This window comes from Venturia canescens, chromosome 5, assembly GCF_019457755.1.
Source record: "Venturia canescens isolate UGA chromosome 5, ASM1945775v1, whole genome shotgun sequence".
Classification (NCBI taxonomy): Eukaryota; Metazoa; Arthropoda; class Insecta; order Hymenoptera; family Ichneumonidae; genus Venturia; species Venturia canescens.
This window is the reverse complement of record NC_057425.1, coordinates 1,210,869-1,229,574: the sequence shown is the minus strand read 5'-3', so window position 1 is coordinate 1,229,574 and position 18,706 is coordinate 1,210,869. Positions and strand designations below refer to the sequence as shown.

Below are 18,706 nucleotides of genomic sequence, written 5' to 3'. Positions count from 1 at the left end.
TCAAAACCGCAATTCTTCGACACAGTTTGATCGATTAAAAAAAGCCTCTGTCATTTGTATTACTTGGATCGTGTGAACGCCGCGGAAAAATCCCCTTTAAGGAAGTTGAGGCTGTACAGTCATTTTTTTTACCCAAAAGTGATGACCTGTACCTTTCAAAAGTTAGGCCAGTTTGCAGTTTGCCAATGTTGCATACACTTTAAAGAAAATTTGGGGAAAAAAAGACGAAAAACTGGTGAAAGCTCAGTCGAAAACACGAACGGTGACGATCCTAGCCTCAAAAAACTGCACGGGAAAGAGATTATTATTAATATAATCTCAGCAAATCTCCTAATAAATCTGAAAAAAATTGACATTATTCGGCAAGCGTTGCTCATGTTGCCCAAAAAATTTCATATTTTTAGCATCATTTTTAACGGAGATATCACCGAATGTGTCTTGACTTCCATAAGATTACATGTTATTTGGGCCAAATTGTTATTGATTTTTCTCAGCAACGACGCTCCTAAAGTGTCTGAAAATTTAACTGATTTTTTTTACACTTCACTTTATAAGATGCAATCGGTTTAAAAGCGGTGATATCATTTTCATTCTAATGCCTCATCTTCCTTAAAAAAGCGCCGAATTTCGATTTTTATTACTCTTGAAAAGTCTTATTTTAGGGCAAATATCAATAATCCATGGTAAAATAATGGCGGCGTGATATCGTAATCGTGGCGAGATGAGAAGTGTGATCGCGTTGGGAGGATATTGGGAGTGGGAAGTCGCAGGCGATGTCAAGTCGTGTGGTATCGGGATAAGAAGACGAAGAGCGCGCGGATATCGCGACTGGCCCACGTCGGTGGATGCGAAAGTGCGAGCAGCCGGAGAAGAAAAGAGGGAGAGAAATGAGCGCGCGCGAGAAGTTGGCGTAGCGGAGAATTCAGTAGTATGAGCGTTGATGCGTCTGGCGGCGCTGGGTGTAGAAAAGCACGGAAGATGCGGGGCGAGGGCTGGAGCGAGATGGGAGAGTTTCATGAATGAACGACCACTCTGCTTTCTCGAGTACGGTCGCTAATGGGCTTTCTTTCTCATGTGCTCGTCCGTACGGGAACAAGACGGGAAAAGATGCGGAAAGGGAGGGAGTTTGGCGCTTATATTTTCGGACCTCTTACAGGCTCGTAGTAATTCACGTGGGTAGCGAGACCGACTTTTATCGCGCGACAGTTTCATTTTTCGCGCGATTCTACGGGTTAATATGGCTGAAGAGTTTCGTGGGAGTGTTCGGGCAGGGGCCGGGGCAAGACTCGGGACGAAGAAACAGATTGAAAAGTCTCGTCTGAATGCTTTCAGCACGATTACAAGTACATTTTAATTAGGAACTTTTGACTCTCGTCGCGCCTTTCGCGAGGATCGCTCCAAAGTGGCGAGAGAAAAAATTCAAAAGTCCCTTTCACGGGCCTGCGAAACACTCTAATGGCGTATCTCCCTATTTTTCTTAGGGTTTTGAAAATTTGTTGTTTTCACTGAAAACTCTTTTTGTCCGGAAGAGTTCAACGTCCGCTTATCAATGCGTCGATTTCATGGGAAGCATTTTTTTCATTTAATTTCCTTCATTCATTCGAGTTGTTGGAAAAAATCGAGTTTGTTCGTCTCCTCCCCCCTTTTGTCTACAATCATCTCGAATACCGAGCGCTCCCCCCGCGTCTGACCCGAAACAGCTTTTACTACTGAATTTCGTGCTCAGGCTCGGGTTGGAAGCGAGTGAGCCCTTCAGCCGCAGCAGCAAAACGAACGGATCGCTGCTCTCCAATAATTCGTTCAATTTTCACTACCTTCATCGCAATCCTCGTTCCCCCCAAATTCCAATAAATAAACGTGTGCGTTTCGAAAATAAAATTATCGGAAAATCGAGCGAATCGAGTTGCTACGTTTGAGGACATTTCAGCAGTGATTAATTCCCGAATTATTGTTACGATTTTTCGAATAATCGCAGCTGCTTTCGTACCAATAAAAAAGTCATTGTTCCTCGTATTAATTTGATTTTAACGGGTGAATAGAGCTCTCCTGGTGACGGAGATGAACACGCTGTACGCCGCTTTGACACGCGGGCTGACGTGTTTGTTGAGCAATAATTCTCGTCAATGTTCTCGAAACTGCCAGTGGAGAGATATTCGCGCGTATGAATATGTGTCGGTTCGAAACATTCCATCCGGTGCGACGAGGGGGCTGCTGCCCCCGTTGCTGCGTCGATCGATTACGAATATTGGGATTTTCCTCGCAGATTGTATCGAAACGATTTTTCCTTTGTTTTTCTTTACCGAGTTTGTGATTTTTCAGACCCACTATTCGTCGAATAGGCAAAAATGGTTTTCAGTTTTGAGAAAAATCGTTTCAGCGCCCGTCGAATCGACTGCCATACAGCTGAAGCAGCGACGAAAAGAGTTGCTGTCGAAATAAGTGAAAAGCGTGTTTCGGGGGGTTCCCCTCGTGCGAAATTCAACGTCGAATGATTTTCTCGTGACCAGCAAAATGCGTCCGTTATTCAAAGTCTTTATTCTCCGGAACGAGACTGTTCGAGACGTTAATTACGAGGGGCTAACGACATTGACGGATATTTCGTCGGCAGTAAAACTAGCTCGTTTCCCACGCGGATCTACAGCGTGTCCGAAAGTTCGTCCAAGCGGCCGCAGCTTGTTTTCCCTCATTTTCGACGCAGCCCCGTTGCCGAGGAAGTCGAACCCTCCGTGTGTGGCGTTTTCGTGTCCTATTGGCGCGGACGAGTTGTCACTGGACCGCATTCACGCCCCGGTGCAACAAAAAGGAACGAAACTCGCGCGCGCGCGCGCGCGCACACGCACACAGTCGCCATACATTTTGGCTCAAGCCTCCGAGTGCGAGGGAGCAAAAGCGAAACGAGCTTCTCGCTGATGCGTGCTCTCCCGAGCAATGTCGCAACTATTTTCATGCCGGTAATAAAATCGGCGAGGAAAATTTACTGCCTTCACCGACGTACCGCACTCGAACCTTTCACAGTTCTACTCCAGCTCGGCATTCCTCCCCGCCGTCTATATACACCCACATAAATATACGTGTATATTCGTTCATCAGGTGGAAAATGGACCGAAACTTTTCCCGAGTACAGTTTTCATTGGAGCTTCATACCCCCGGAGGGAAAAACAGTTACGAAATTTTGACAACAAAATAAAAAAAGGGCTTTTCGAAGACTCGATTCGACGAGGATTTTCTCGAAGTATTTTCCTCGACGAAGATCATTTTTCCAGCGGTGAAAGCACCGCTGATCGGGGATCCGGAGCCGGGAATTTCTGTCGCTTCGCCGAGGTCTCATGATTCGAGCGTTATTTTCAAATGACGCGAATAAAAGTGCGCAATTTCGCTCCGTTGAAAGTATTATTCCTTTCGCGAACTCGCGATTGGCCAAATTTCAGATCAGGTTATCGAACAATAAAGCATGAAAACTTGAAAAATCGTAAAATTTCTACACGAGCTTACGGAGATTCCATCATCACCACATTTCTATTCGATAATTCAGGTAGTAAACAATTCTCAATTCCTGCTGGTACAACTCTATCGCAGATAGAAAAAATGTAAGGAATCCTTACCGACGATAAAAACAAAGGGTGATCGAACGCTCAAAAGAGGTATTAGCGATAAAAGTTGGAAAAATGGCACAAACTTTTCCTATATAACCGCGCGATTTCTCAGAGATTCGAAATTAGTCGAAATTTCGAGCACCCCAATTTGCGCCATCAAAAAATACCCAACGGATCGATGAAAATTGATCGGTCGATGAAAACAGTGGAAAAAACGTTTCCGTACGAGCGGTATCCGCGGAGGATCGATAAATGCCGGATAAATTCCTGCCTCGTACAGGACCCTTGACACGGCATCCAGACTTCAAAGTCTTTAATGCCTTTGTTCAACGAATATGAAGAAAAGGTGGACCGTTTTGTCCCACCCCGGCCGCCCCGTACACGTGTACTTGGCTCTCCTGCGCTCCCCGTCAACATCCCTAGGAATAACGACGTTTCATCGGACGTGATCGTAAACTCTGTTGAGTTATATCTACGTGCTTGCACACACCTCCTGACCCTGGAAAAGCTTTTCCTACACCTCGCATCTCGCTGCAATGGGAGCAGGGAAGGAAAATAACTTGTGTGCCTCGTCTGCTGTCTCCGGCCTCGTACCTCGCGTTTATATATGAAAAGAAAAAAGCGGCTAAAAAGACACTTGAGAAGGAACGATTTATAGAGAACGCCAATATTTCTTTATGCTTTTTGACGTTTCCTCGCTCGCCTTGAAAAATCAACTTTTCTGTTAGGCAACAAACTTTTGTGAAGAACCGTTTGGAACTCTCTTATCGGCAGAACCGTTGTAAGTCATTTTGCGATAAAATATCTCGCCTTTCGCTATATTCCCGCACTTTCTGCCGCTAACTTTCCTCCCGGTTCATCTTATTTATCGAAAACTCTTCCTCCCCGATTGTGGTCTAGCTCAGATCCGATAACTTCGAGAAACGTTTACAAAAATAAAGTCTCTACGGAAGTGAGAAGAAAGCGGACCTTGAAGTCCGCTTTTTAAATTCTACATTGAACGCGAGTTCATCGACGCTGTGGAGCAGACTTTGTGAAGCATTTCTGAGAACTACCCGGAATTCGGGACTGAGTCGGGGCTCCGATGGACGGAAAATTATCTCGAAGAATGACGTTGTCGCGATTACACGATCAAAGAGTTTGATTAAAAGTCATGTACACACGTAGGAATTTTGTGATATAATAGAAGCCAAGAGACTCTCGTAAAAGCCAGAGGAAGCGAGTCCAAATTTCTCTCGCCCTGCTCTGTTTCTTATTCCCTTCTCCCCGGCGATCGAAGTGCGCCGACTTACGTAGGATATTCGAGTGAAGAAAGGCGAGTTCGAGAGGCCGAGTATTCAGGAATTTCGTATTATAACGGTAAGGAAAATCCTCCCCTGTGGAATTTTGCATCGAGTAGAAAATCTCGCTCGCGCACTATTACCAGAGCCCGGCGAGCGAGTCAGGTGGATATAGAGACGCGGGGGAACTCGATATGGAGGACTGCGGTAAAAACATAAAGATATAAGCGCGAGTACGGGGCATTCCGAAGCAAAGAGCTCGGGTCTCGATGACCCGAGTTTCATGGTATTTGTTATTATACTCGAGGCGCATGCAAATTCGGACCTTTGGATTGTAACACTGAAAATCTGGAGGGAAGAATGTCCAGAATGCGTCCAGGAGTTTCTTCGCTTATATTGAATTCCTGTTGAAGATATTTGATTTTACAAGCGTCTGGTAAAAAGAGACCGATAAATTCCGAGAAGACGCTGCTCTTGTAATTTCGATTCTCTTCCCGCACCTACGTTCGTCGCAGTTCGCAAGGATTAAACGGTTCGAGGAGCTCGTGCATTCGAAGCACTTTATCCGAGTAGACCGGAAAGGCCAGCGAATCTGCAACTCTCGTTCGATCCCTTTGCATGCGACTTTTCATCACTTTTCTCCTTATCCGCTTGCTCGGCTCCCCGAATAGCCTTCAAAGATATTCTCACTTGGTTCGAGCCGAGGAACGCCGTGCGTTTCTCGTGTCCTCAATCTGTGTTGGCGTTTCCTCTCGATCGCTGCCCACGGAGAATCCTTCCATTGATTATCCTGCGAAATGATCGGAGAGCTCTTCCCTCGACGAAACGTCGATATTTATCTGGGTTAAGTTCCATGCTCGCACATACGAATATTTTTCACTTCTTTTTTCTCGCCGGAGGCCCAAATAGAAAAGTAGGCTCGGTTGCTGCGATATTCCTCTTGCGCATGAGGTCAAATAAGGTTGCAAAATAGCGCTCAAACCAGAGGAAAATTCACGTTTTCACGAGGCTTTAACTCGTCGGACCATTTCCCGAATAATCATTTACAGAAATGGATGCGAACAGGAGCGAGTATTTCGTAGGATTTAAACCATCTTTTGCTCCCTGGATTCGAAATTTTTTTATCGAATCAACGACGAAAATAAAAATCTAGTAAAATCGTGCTTTTTTCGATGCGTTCGTCCGCGTCCATAAGCCGTTAATTGATGCTGGAATACCGAAAAAGAAGAAAGCGTTAAATCTTGAGCGAAAAAGTAAGGAGTGGATTTTTTTCCATGCCGATAACGAAAATGAATCTTCCGCTTAGGAAAAACGGTGGCGCGAGATTATTAAGATTTCGTCTCCCGCTCGGGCTGCGTCGGTCTGTTTCCCTTCTTCGTTTCATCTTCCTCGGGTCTTGCTCGTTTGAGATATCACCGCTAATTGACGCAACGAAGTTCTGGCAGGTGGGCGAACGCTGAAGTGGGCTCTGTGATGAGGATAGAATCCCCGCAGAGATAGGCAAAAGTTGAAAAGATGAGGCGGCGCTCCCGGGGCGGCAAGTAACGCGCGGCAAGGGGTTAAAGCGAGCAGGAGTGAGACTGGCTGAGCGAGCGAAACCGGCAAGCGCTCTCCACCTTTCTATACGTATAGAGCCACGTATCTATAGATACATGTATTCGGGGTAGATAGTCGAGGGTGCGTCCATTATCGTAATTAATATCATTACAATTAACGCCGCGCGACGAACGCTCATGATCCGAGGTAACTCTATACATTTCACGAATTCTCTTCCTCTTCTCGCTCTCTCTCTCTCTCTGCGCGTACGTCGCTTTTGCTCTCACCGCGTCTATCTCATTTTCTACCATCCTCATTTTATCTCGATGATCCCCGGACTGCTATCGTATCTACGAAAACGCTGGATTCCATCATAAAGCAAATTTCACAGTAATTCGTCCGCATTATAATTCCAACTAATTATTTTCTTCTACACCATTTTAATTTACCTTATAGACGTTAATTGAATCCTTCGAAACGGACCAGTTATCCTTATTTCGACGAGTCTTAGTTTCCGAGGAGCTCTCGGGCTTTGCAGCTATTACGAACTTGTTACTCGTCGCGCTTCGTTCTTGTCGTCGTGCCTCGAGTTCCAAAAATGATTTTCACAAATGCATGCAAGTTTTTTTACGAGTGTGCGCGCACAAAAGTCTTCGAGATACACTCGAAATATGTTGGACGTACGTTCGAGATGCTAACTGGTTAAACGGGGTTCGATGTAAACCGGCGGAAGTGATCGGACGTTTCAATGGTAATTGAGATCGGCCACGTACAGGGCGAGCATCGAATTTAGTTCGACGAGGTATATTCCGAGCGATATTCCGAATACGATAACCGCAGCCTCGGACCTTCGATGAGGAAGAAGTGGCTCGATGAAAAATCTAAAATTCGCTCGCGATTCAATAGTTTCTTTTCAATCAGCGGGATCCAAAGGGCTGCGGTGATGGCGGGGAATTAGGGAGAGGATTATCGTGGATAAAGGGACAACTTAACACTGGAAAAGCTGCATAATAATCTCTCGAAATAATCGTTCGGATCGATTGAAATTAGCCGCGCGTTAATGGATTTAATCTGACGCTGAAATTAGAGACGATGTCCTATCTACGGACGGACTCGGATAATTCACCTCTGTAAAACGTGCAGATCGGATTAAACGCGTGTGCACGTTTGTATATCTGTGTGTAAATAGTACACAAGCGTATCCCTCTCGGGATTGAAGCGAGCGAGACTTTAGCGTCGCGAGGGTTCGTTCCCAAAGAGTTTTCCGGACTCGCAAGAGTCAAGTCGGTTGATCCTCGCGACCCTTCGCAATTAACTTGCTCCGCGTCGGGAACGCGGAAAGCTTTTTCGTGGCTATATATACGAGGGATAAAGGCCGAAGGTTCGAGCGAGGCTTTGCCCATGGATCTACAAAAGAGAGGCAAAGATTGGTGTACGTGTCTCTCTGTAGAGAGCGCGAGAACTTGCGCCGCCACTCGGTCTCGCATCCACTTCCGGACTCTCACACTTTGCGCGGTCTCTCCGCGTCCCAGCAAAAGATTTCTTGATTAAAAGTGTTTAGGAGTAAAAGTTGTCGATCGGAGAAACCGCTCGGTCTGCTCCTCCCTTTTAATTCTCCTGCCCCGCTCTCAGGATGACAAAAATTTACTGATTTTTTGCCGGTTCGTGTGCCGCTTCGCGATTGGACTTTATTCCCGTGCACAGGCTACGCCGTTGCCCAGGAATCCGAGCTTCCTCTTGGGTTAATGGCCTCGAAACGTATTCACCGCTTTATGACGACAGAATCGTTCGCACGAGTGCGTCGCTCGCCAAAGCTCCGAGTTTTTCCTCTCCTCCTCGCTTCATTTTTGTTTTTACTCCGTCGCCACTAATCCTTAGGCTATAAAAGCACTCTCAAACTTATTTGACCGTGGACCGTGTAGTCGGAGCGCTCGAGTGTCGCTGCCAGCACCATTCCATGAAAATAACGTTTATTACGTTGTTGCGAATAATTCGCTGGCTCTTCGACGAAAAACTGAAGCCCCTAATGGCCGCTGGACCTCATGCATATTCATACGATCCTTTTTCACGTGTTTATCGAGCGCGCGCGCGCGCGCGCCGAACTAAAAAACGGCTTCGCATATAATTGCTCCGTTGCATTCGCCGATCGTCGCTCCAACCCGGCTCAACAGTTACGATCTAATTTCACTTTTCAACTATTCGACTCGTTATTTCTTCGTCATATTCGTATCGGAGGAGGGAGACGAAAAAATGAGAATCGAACTTGGCGCGTGGATTCGTCACACGGAGAGAAGTTACAGAGGAAGGAATTCCGGCGGGGCAAGCGAGCGATGTGAGCGCCCTGAGAAGATGAGAGGATGCGGGACAGAGCCGAAAGAAAGCGAGAGCGGAGAGCCGCAGTGACGTTTTCCCGGAAAATCTAATTTCTCTCTCGAGTATGTTGACGCGAAAGGTTTTAAAGGGAAGCTTGTCGAGGAGAGCGACGTGTTTCGCAGGGATGCTGCGAGTGGATGTAAAGGATTCCGCGTGTTCGAGAAGAGAGCGGTCCGGGCTCTCGGAAGGTTGGAAGCAAAGCGAGAGCAGAGAAATGAGGGACGGGGGGAGAGAAAAGGATATGAGACGCTGAGAGAGGCTGACGGTGTAAATATTTAAGCAGCAAATCCCACCGTGGATCCGGGACCCGGCCCAACCGAGGCGAACCGAACAGGCTCGGAGAAACGCTCGAAGGAAAAGCGAGAGTGCATGGCAACGGGATGGAAATGAGGAGAAAAAAACGGAGGTGCGTGGGCGGTGGATGTGGAAAGAGGGGAAGGAATCGCCTGGCGATCCACCCTGGGCGAGCCTCTTTATCGGGTTACAATTTTTCCGCGTCATCTCCCGACTTTTTTCCTCTTGAATTTTCTCGACCGTTGCATCTCCTGCATCAGCTTCGTCCCTCGTTACCATTCGATTGGAAATTTAACTCGAGTTTCATCAAATTTAGCCACGTTATGAGACAGCGATTTTCCTTCGAGTCGCAAAATTGTGTTTTACATGCATCCAGCTTCGAACAGAGAGTCGATCCTGGAGGTGATCGAAAAAGTATATTTTTCCTTCTTTTTCGCATTATTTTTCGTCGTTGCAGAGATTTCGGCATCTTATTTCGCGAAACACGAAACACGATACTTTAAGCTCTCCCGTATAGCAAGGCTGTGTGCTCAAGAAAGCAAAGAGAGACCGAGCCAGCACAGGCTACAGTGAGGAAAAAGCCTAAGGGCGTGTAAAGCTCAGAAGGGTTTAGGATTTCGAAGGCAAACGAGAGGATGACGAGAGGTTTTTCGGGCCGAGAGAGAGAAGCGAAGCAAGTGTACACGAGAGAGGGTTGCGAGCGCAAAGAGGGTTAGATTGCGGTAATTAATTGGCGTGATTAATCGGGCCAGGAGAGTGCCGCCTCGCCGCTTCACCTCATTCCCGTTCGAGGGCGAGCAGGAAAAAGGGGGCAGCAGGGGCGTGCATGCGATTTTGCTCGACCGCTTATGATTCAATGCTGTAAATATTTGCCCCAGCTACTGCGTTTTCGTACTTTGGAACGTGCTAAATACGCGGCCACGAGGAGAAACGTCGGATTTCATCGTTATCGAACCTGATACCCTGAGACCGAGGACTCGACGAGCCCTCCGCCGCGCGTGAGTGTGTACAAACCCGGTTAATTGATTGGCGTGATTAATCTGAAGGAAAAGGTGTGGTACGAGGGTGAGAAATAGGTGTGCCAGTCGATCGATCGATCCTAACGCTCACACTACCTTGCACATTGTCTATTTTTTTGCCCATCCATTTTCGAGCCCGCACCCTCTCTGCCTCTCTGTAAACAAGCGAAATCTACGACGGTGCCATAGAATTATATATTGACGAACGAATGTGATCGGGCTGAAAATAATTGAGGGAGCACAAAAGCTTTCGGGAGACCCTCGTTATTCCAATCTTCTTGGAAAAACTATTCGATAAATTTCACACCGAACGTTGCATCGATACTCGAATCATTGCGCCGAAATTCGCAATTAGATTTTTCAATAAATTTCTCCGCATGATTTTACAAAATCATCGAATTCGATCGTTTTAAACCGAGCACGAGTCGCTCCAGAAAAATATCAGGATTAGATCGAAACCTTTCGTTCGGTTATTGAGAGGGAAAAAAAGAAAAGACTCGATGCATTTTTAGTTTAATCATCAGCACAGCAAAACTCCGCGCACTGCTTCGCGATTTTCCGTCTCCCTTCTCTTTAAAACTCGAAGCTCTGGGGCCTCTTGGCGTAAATTTTGGCCTCACGATATCTTCGATAACAAACTCCTCGTCGGTAGGTTCGGAAAGCCTCGGACTCGACCGGTGCATCGTAGCGTTTGAGCAGCAGCAACAAAGCTCAAGAATTTTCAAATATTCCGTACGAAAGTCGACATTTATGTCCATATTGTAGTATCCTGGGGATATGTTGGACGCGAAACGAAATGGTCAGGAAATCGTAGCATTCGCAAAGTAGCAGGAAGAGCACAGGGATAAACTATTGCCTTTGGAGCGAGCGACTTAAGGAGAGATACGAGGGGCGAGTTCAAAAATCTTTCGCCAACGCTGCACTTCGTTCTCAGTCCGCATGCTCCCCCGCCAGAAGAATTCCTCGCTTTCGGATGTGTCGGACCGTTCCTGGTCGCCGTTTCGGCGACCCCGCCATTTATTAAAGTACCAACTTGCACGTAAGAACTTATGGCTACATCTACACACTCGTACATTATAGTTTTCGCGTATATCTGACGTACATCCGCAATATCTTAGAGACCTGTATTCGTGCGTATTTATATATACATCGATAAGACAAGCTTTTCCACCCGTGCGCCATCCCCGGAGCGTGAAATCGCGTACGTCCTGAAACATTTTTATTCCCCGACTTCCAGGACGTTCTTCTTCACCGGTCCGTGATTTAGCATCCTCCTTTCCGCCGACTTATTCATTCCCTCATTTCCGCTTATGGCTCCCCTGAAAATATATTTTATTTACTCTTATTCGCTCCCGGATTGCATGCTGGATTATCATTTGCTTTTTTTTTTTTCAAACAGCGATGAGTCCAAACGTGTACGGCTTCGAATCAAATATTCCAAATGATGAAAAATTTTCCAGTTGATCCTGCGATACTAATTCTTTTCAGCGTTGCAATGCGCTTTACAAAAAAACAAAATTCTGAGAAAATACTTTGGAAAGCCTCGCAAGTTGGGATCGAGAAGATCGTGGCTGTATTTTCGAACGTTTTGTTGGATCGATCGTCGTATTTTTGTGCCTGAGCTGCAGACGAAGATCCTCGTGACGTTTCGAAATACGTGAATATAATTTTTCGAATACATTGAGTTTGTCGATGGATTTGTGTATTTTCTCGTCCCGTGGTGTTGCCAGGGTTTCGTAGCGAGCTCCGAGTTATTCGAAATATGGCTCCTGATATATCGAGCTCTATGTCACAACGTAGCGTACGTTCGCTTCGTCAAAGTGACAAAGAGATGAAAGCAAAACCGCTCCAAGTAACGATACACGTGTATGCAGAACACACTCGGATATATGCGCAGGCCTCCGTACGAGGAAGATCGTCAAAGGAGCGCGATGCATTTCCATTACTACGATCTCTATCATACATTTTTTTCATCTCCGATCCGGCTTATGGGAGTTATTCGTCCGTATGGATAACATACTGCAAAAACTATTCATCGCGAATGATTTTACTCCTTTATTTAACGGGCTGTTAATTCTTTTTAATTACTGTATTCGTGATCAATCCCAGGACATTTATTTATGTCAGTGAACTCGATTGGGAGTGCCGAAAATAGTTTTTCTTCCCGTCGCTTTCCTCTTTTCCGTTTTCGCATTTTATTTCTTCTTTTCTACCAAACTTACTCGCTTTTCATTCATCTAGCTTTGCTCTCATTTTCCGCTGCCTTCGTATTTTTCTTCTGCGCAACCTTAAACTCTTTATGATTTTGTTATGTTTTTATTTTTAACTTATTTTTGGTAAATTGTTTCTATATTTCTATATTTTATATATTTTTTGTGCTCTTATTGTGCTAAATGTAATCGATCGATCAATCAATCTTTCCTCGGCCAGGACGGATGGAAAATATTAATTCCTTTTTCCGAATGACCATCAATTGTCGCTGAATATCGCGTTGCAGTAGTTTTTCCCGTGAAAACTGCAACGCCACCGGATATTACGGCTACAGCGGTAAACAATCGTGATCGTCTGAAGTACGGTGGAGCAGGAAGAGTGTCCATAGGAATATTTGTATCGGATATAAAAAGGTATAAATATGGATATTTTTGTATGGCTTTTGTACCTACTTCGGAGGAAGCTTCAAAGAGAAAAAGAAGTACGAAGATGCGCGCGAGGTAACACAGCGATATTTACGTACGTATACGGGAATAAAAAAAGAAGCGTAAGAGAATGAAAGGAGCGATGCATTTGCACGCAATCTCTGGATGATTCATTTTTCTCTTGCTCGGTGAATTTCATTCGGTCTCGCGCGTTCCAGACTCCGATATACAAACGCGTATTGCAATACTTGCAACTCCTGTATGCGCCCTCGAGCGGCCGGGCGTCGTTGGAGAAAAACTTTTTCATCGATTCTTGGTCTCGAGTGTTCGTAGTCACGGGACATACACCGCGCTTTATGGAAATTTAAGAGAAAATAAATATTTAAAAAACGCCGCTTTACACGCGCTGCGGATCTGGCATAAAGTATTCATGCGACCAACACTCCAACACGTGTACAACGCAGGATAAACGAGCGAGATTACGTAACGTCGGATAAGGCGATATTCCAAGCGGTTTTTATATCAAATATGATTCATTTTTTATTGTTATTCATCTTATCGGTACCCTCTTAAAAGCACCATTCAATTACTCCCGTCAACTTTATTTTGGGCTCTTGTCGCTCTCCGTCGAACTTTCAATGCGAACATTCCGAATATTTGGCCACATTTGACAAGACTGAATTGTTGATTAACCGATGCTTTTTGAGTCTCCGTTAAAAAACTTGTCAAACATCAAAACGATGCCTGTGGGAGCCTTCGTTTTAGATTTTAATATCGAACGAGCTTTTCTCGCCGAAAGAACACGGAGCGGTGATGTTGCATTAGTAATTTCTCGTAAGACAAAGCTCCCTTTCAATATTTTATAAATTAAATTCTGACGCCCGTTACGTCGGAGCGGGTGTTATGCGGGCAGGACTCCGTTGGAAATACAGCAGGAACGGTGGAGCTGAACGGAGCGTAGAATTTTTCAGTGAACTGAGTAAAATCACTGGAATCCTTTAATCCTCGTGTTTGAGGGATAATTTATAATTAATATTTGAAAATAAAGATGCTTCGTACCGTTAGCGCATGAGAATAACAAAAAACTCAAAGTCCGCGATAAATAACCGGAATTAAAAGGGTTTTTGATGCATCATGCACCCCCGGATGGAACTTGGAGCTTTCGTTGCCTTAGTGAAAACTTTATTTTTTCTTTCGAGCCCTCCGGTCCGATGCGGCGTTGCATTTTTAAATCAGAATTCAAGAGATAAATAATATACGGAGAGAAAACAAGTAATCTGAAAAATCGTGTTTTAATTTTTGTTGATACGGTTTTGGTTTTCACGTCGCACCGCGACGAAAAATAACGAAAACATATAAGTAGCACTCATTTCGTCAGGAGCTGTCGCGCGGGATGGAAAAATGAACAAAGAATTTGGAGGAAAAAATCGTGCTCTTCGGCCGCTCTCTGCTCCCCTGCCATTCGACTCGTTCACCCTCTTTTTTCTTTCTCCATTGTAAAATGATACAAAGGCTGGAACAAACATGAGTGTCGTGTGTCTGTTCAAACACACTTGTCTCCGGGGCCCTCTCTTTTGCTCTTCACTCTCCGCCCCCCTCCTTCTCCCTTTTCCTCTTTTCTCTTTCTCTTTCCAATATTCAAGTCGATGGATCTTTATTATCAGCGCTGAAGCGTGTGAAGCTTTTGTCAAGTTCATAATAAATAAATACATTTTTTATTTCGATCAACGAGAATCACTCCCCGACGGTTGACGACTCTCAACAATCTGCTTCGATCTTCGGTTACGTCAAAAAATACAACCGATCCTACGAAAAAGAACTTTATCTATTTAATGGAGAATATTAAGGTGGTTCACGCACGAAACGATTGTTTTAAGAAAGTCTTGAAATTTACACAGAGTTTCAACGGCTAGTCGACTGACGTGCATATCAAATTTTAAAGGGCTCGTCTTATTGGATGTTGAGATAAACGTGTTTAAATATAAAAAAAATACACAAAATCGTTTATCTTTCCATATTACGAATGAAGGCTTCTTTTACGAAGTTTATGAAAAAGTACACAATAACAATGAAGTAAGGTTTGGGAAAATATTCGAGACCATTGTCTTATTAGCAATAAAGACCCATTCCCATATGGCCCATTCCTGTCACAGCCTTCTGTCTTTTTATTAATACTTTTTCTTGATCCATTACCCTTTGCGCGCTCTTTAATGCGATTTTTCGGATTTTTCACATAAAAAACTATAGTATTTTCGCCAGAGACGAATGAAATTTCGGGTTCAGTCAGTGATGATGGATCCCCGATGAATTAATGGCTTGTAATTTCATTCGCTAAAAGATAAGTTGAAAAAATTTATTTACAATTCCGAATTAATAAAGAAGTAAAAATCGAGCCAATTTATACACCTATAAAATACGATCTTACAAGCATGATCTACCTTAAATTGATGTGCTCACGGAGGAGCAGGCGGGGACGAACTGAAAACACTGTTGACACATATCAATAGTCGTCATCGTCATATGGCAACGACTTATATAAAATACACGAAAGATAAATAATTGTTTCGACAAATCTGTCGAGAATTAGAAAAAAAATGCATCTCCGTACGCGGTTCCCCGGGCCCGTTTGTCGCGTTAACTTCCGTTATAGAATGTTCTCTGTTTTTTCGGCAGTCGACAATGGCGCGGGATTTTCCAGTGAGCCTGCACGTCGAGACTGTGAGCTGTGTAGAAAAGCACTCTTCGTGCATGCTTGCATAATAGATGCAAAAGTACTGAGAGACGACGAGGTCGCGAGCAGCTTCGCGCGGCAAGGACGAAGCGTCGAGACGGAAAGGTCGGGACTTTTCGTCCGCGACCTTTTAGACTTCGAAATACAAAGGGAAAAAGAGTCTCGCGGATCGGTTCACCTGTCTGGGACAAAGCCAGCAGCGAATCGACCGCCGCATGATTTATTCATTCCTGACCAATATTAAAGTCCTCCGTCAACCGCTCAAATTACACGCTCCGTAATGAGCTTCGAGCTCTTTCATCAAAGACGATTCCGTTCTTGACAGAAGTGATGATTTGAGAATCAGAAATGAAGATCTTCCAAATGGTTGTCCACAAATTTTCCAATTTCGATGAATTCCTAAAAGCGATTGAACCGGCACGAAGGCAACGAGCGGATAAGACGCGATTCGTTGGTTTCCCGGCGCATCGATTGCGCCACGAATAACCGAAAAATCTTGCCAACACGACGAGCGAATGAATAATGCGCGAAGATCGATTCGAGGGAAATCGACACATTGAATATGAGACCCTGGAAGAAATAATGGCAGCGAGTCTTTACGAGGCGCACTGGAGCTGGGATGAGAAAAGACGAAGTCGATTATTCGAAAACGGAGTCGGATTATTTGATAGCAGTAGTTTCGTATGATACTCTCATACGCTGATATGTCTGTAGAGCGATGGTATATGTACATACATTTGTACGAGGAGGCAGGGATGAGGAAAAGCCGGTTTATTGCTCGATGGAATATAACAGTGGAATACAGTATCAGGATGGCCACGTAGAGAGGGAGATAGTCGACCATTCCCGTCCAACCGCAAACTCGATTCGGCTCCGAATGCGATTTGAGCCGGCGGTAATTCCATTATCCACCCACTTCGTCGAATCACCCTACGACCCTGCTTAACTCCGATTCCCCTCCCCTGTATCGCACCGTTTTTCCTTTTCCTCACCCCTTTCGTCCACCCTTTAAGCGGACTTCTTCGAAACGTCTCTCACCACTTAGCTCTTTTCCTTTTGCCCGATTCCGCAGGGCGTCTGCATTTATGATTTCATTTCTCGGCGCCATTACATTTTCACCCTCATTTCTCGTTTCGTCATTTCTTTTTTCATTTTCTTCTATGTCGCTCCGCTTCCTCGCTTTTTCCTTCACTTTTTACCCACGTACAGCCATTTCGGTTGGACGTTGACGTTCGATTACCGCGGACGCAACAGAAAACTAAGTAAACTTCTCGCTCCTACTCCGATAACTTGTTTATTATATTTTTTTCTTCCTTTTTTCCCTCGGCTCGCTTACCTTTTTCTTCAAACGTGTAGATTTCTCTCTCGAATTTATTGAGAAACGCGAGTCGCGGCAACGGGCTTTACACCGACTGGAGGGTTCCAGCCGAGAACTCGCCGAGTTGATTCGATATCGCCGCCTCGAATTTTCACTTTTTTCCTCTACTTTTTCCCTCCATAATTCACTTTTTAACGCAATATTATTCCGTACACTCTCGATTCTCCGCTGAGGCTTTCCCGTCATTTCCTACTCTACGCAGATGAAATAAGTTTAGAAACACCTTTTTCTTCCTTTTCCAGCCAGAGAATCGGGAATAAATGTGCATTAGTGTCGCGCGGCATATCCATCGCGGGGTTCCCTCGTCGCATCGTGAATGATTTTTCTGTTTGCTCGCACCGAGCGAAACGAGCTATTCGACTCGAATTATGCGCAACTTTCTCAGAATTAATACTCTCAGATTCAAAGGAAACATGAATTTTTCGTTAATGATTTACCGAAAGCGAATTTGTCCACCTCCGAGCAACGAGGTGTTTCGCCCGTCCCACTTTCCTCCGATATTGGACGCATCGTAGCGGATAATTCCTCGTACGAGCCCGATTAATATTCACAGCGAGACGCGAGTCTCCCTCGCGGCTTCCATCTGAACGGGAGTATAAAGGGATCGAGTATCCGAACGTTTCGATGTTACGGACCGGTGAAAAGCGGAGCAGCAGCGTGCTCGCACGCGCGTTCGTGATTTCGAGGGCGGAGGAGGCTGGGGGATACGAAAAATGGAGTGAAAGGTGAAAGAAAACGAGAACAAAATAATAGAGAAGTGCTGTCGAGAAGATTTTCAGCCGAGAAACAGCGCGGCGAGGGCGGGGGCAGAGTTGATGCCCCGAAGCCAAAGCGGACTCGGACTCCGCTTAATCCGTAGCTTCTGCCAGTCACGCGCTCACGTTTCGTTTCCTCTCGGGGGGAAGTCGGAAACGTTTTTTCTCTCCTTTGCTCGTCCTTCCCGTGGCTGCGCGTTTTCTCATTTTTCTCGGTCGATCGAGCTCCTCGTCGTAAAGTCAATAACGATTTTCAACGAGGCAAGATCTCCCGACAAATGACGAATAATTGAAAGCGAAGAGCAGAAAGTTTGCGAATGCGTTTATCAACTTCGATCGCCTTCGCGCAGCAACGGAATCATCATGCGTCGATCTTATCAGCTTAGAAAAGCAAGAACCGCGAAGAAAGAGGCTCCCAACAACCGTCACACGTCGCGCCTTTGTATACGAGCGAGTTCTCCCGTTGAAAGTGCCGGGCACGCGATAAGGGATGAGAAACGAGCCGCAAGGGCGGCTTCCTCTTCGTGTGTATATTCCTCTTCCTCCTACCGAGGACTCTACTTCCTTCTGGGCGTGATCCCCGAGGCTATGACCACTCTACGGCACTCTATACTACCCACTAATCAAGGGTTGTTTCCTCGAGAACACGGGGCCTGGGCGCACCGCGTACAGCGCCAAGAAATGCTCTACGCTTCCCTGCGATTCTCTTCTCTTTAACTCTCTCTCTCTGCCTCCTTCTCCCACGCTCGCTTTCATTCTTTTTAACTTTTTCAACACCCCTTCGCAGCACGTACTTCTCACGTCGTGCCCCAGAGATTCTATTGTCTCGCGGAGATTGCAGAACCAGTGGCTTTTTCCACTTTTTTCTCTCATTATCAAATCTATTCAATGTTGCGCTCAACTCTGATTTAATTAACGCAGGAATGTGAGGAAAAGTTGAATTCAGCAAAGTCTTTCGGTAAACTGACGTTTCAATCTTTCGATTATCCAGACACAACTGTCGGACAACGTTCTAAATCTTTGTTCTGATCGACGAATCGTCAATGCGATGAAATCGTAACGCAATTAATGGAAGTCGCTTTTCTTCGAAAAGTGCGGAAACTTTCGAGAC

General features: G+C 45.3%; 1 protein-coding gene across 4 annotated transcripts in view; it reads left to right on the top strand.

The window, feature by feature from the left end:
* Window positions 1-18,706, top strand: part of Dscam3 (Down syndrome cell adhesion molecule 3) — a 137,712-nt gene that overhangs the window by 2,345 nt on the left and 116,661 nt on the right. The gene's annotated exons all lie outside the window — the stretch shown is intronic.